Source organism: Mauremys mutica, chromosome 22, assembly GCF_020497125.1.
Source record: "Mauremys mutica isolate MM-2020 ecotype Southern chromosome 22, ASM2049712v1, whole genome shotgun sequence".
NCBI classification, from domain to species: domain Eukaryota; kingdom Metazoa; phylum Chordata; order Testudines; family Geoemydidae; genus Mauremys; species Mauremys mutica.
The window spans coordinates 19,941,583-19,942,388 of record NC_059093.1 but is presented as its reverse complement, the minus strand read 5'-3'; the positions used below and the strand labels follow the sequence as shown (position 1 = coordinate 19,942,388).

Here is an 806-nt window from a genome sequence, read left to right as displayed (position 1 = left end):
CCAAACAGACCCTCAGTCCAAAAAGCATTCATCCTTCATATTGTTGAAAAGAGTCACAGCAAACAGAGAAATTCCAGTTTTTAAAACAATCCTCCAGCAAGACAAAGAAACTCACATCTGTAGACTCAAAAAACACACCCAAAAATTTTTAACAATATGTTGTCATGAAAAAACCAAAGTGCTAAAAACACCTGATTTTTCAATTACTTTAAAAAAATCTTCTCAAATCAGTATTTTTAGAGAGAAATACTTTCCACCTTTTTAACCAAATAATTCTCCCCAGAAGGAAAGGCACTGGTCCTAGAGATACTGCAATACCAGGTTAATGCAGGAGGTGGACAGAACCAGCTCCTATTCCATCCCCTTGTTTCAAAAATCAATTTAATATACAGTTCTCAAATAAAGGACCTATCAGATACAACTTTAGATAATGCTTTCCCAGCCAGAAGGCCGAGTATTAAACTGATAAGAACAGACACCTTGATGTTAGCACCAAGCAGTGATGCTGACAGTCTCAGATGCTAGGCAGCCACTCTTCCCCCACTGCTTTCTACTTCAGCACGAGGAGCTCCCGGACACACATCAAATACCATTCACAAGGCTTTGATAACTAGGTAACTCGAAGTGATGATCACTTCCCCACGCTTGGAGGACGAACCCTTTATGCTTCCATCTCCCACCACTGTCAAGTTTCAGCCAATTAGGACAAGTCAGCAAATAAGAACAACCTCATGTCTCAGTAATGGCTGCTGGTAGCAAAGTCCTACACGGAGCAGTTTCTGGCACTACATCTGCACAGCTCTGCT

General features: G+C 40.9%; 1 pseudogene; it reads right to left on the bottom strand.

The window, feature by feature from the left end:
• Positions 1–284: 284 nt before the first annotated feature.
• LOC123354996 lies at positions 285–509 on the bottom strand (annotated as a pseudogene).
• Between the last annotated feature and the right edge of the window lie 297 nt (positions 510–806).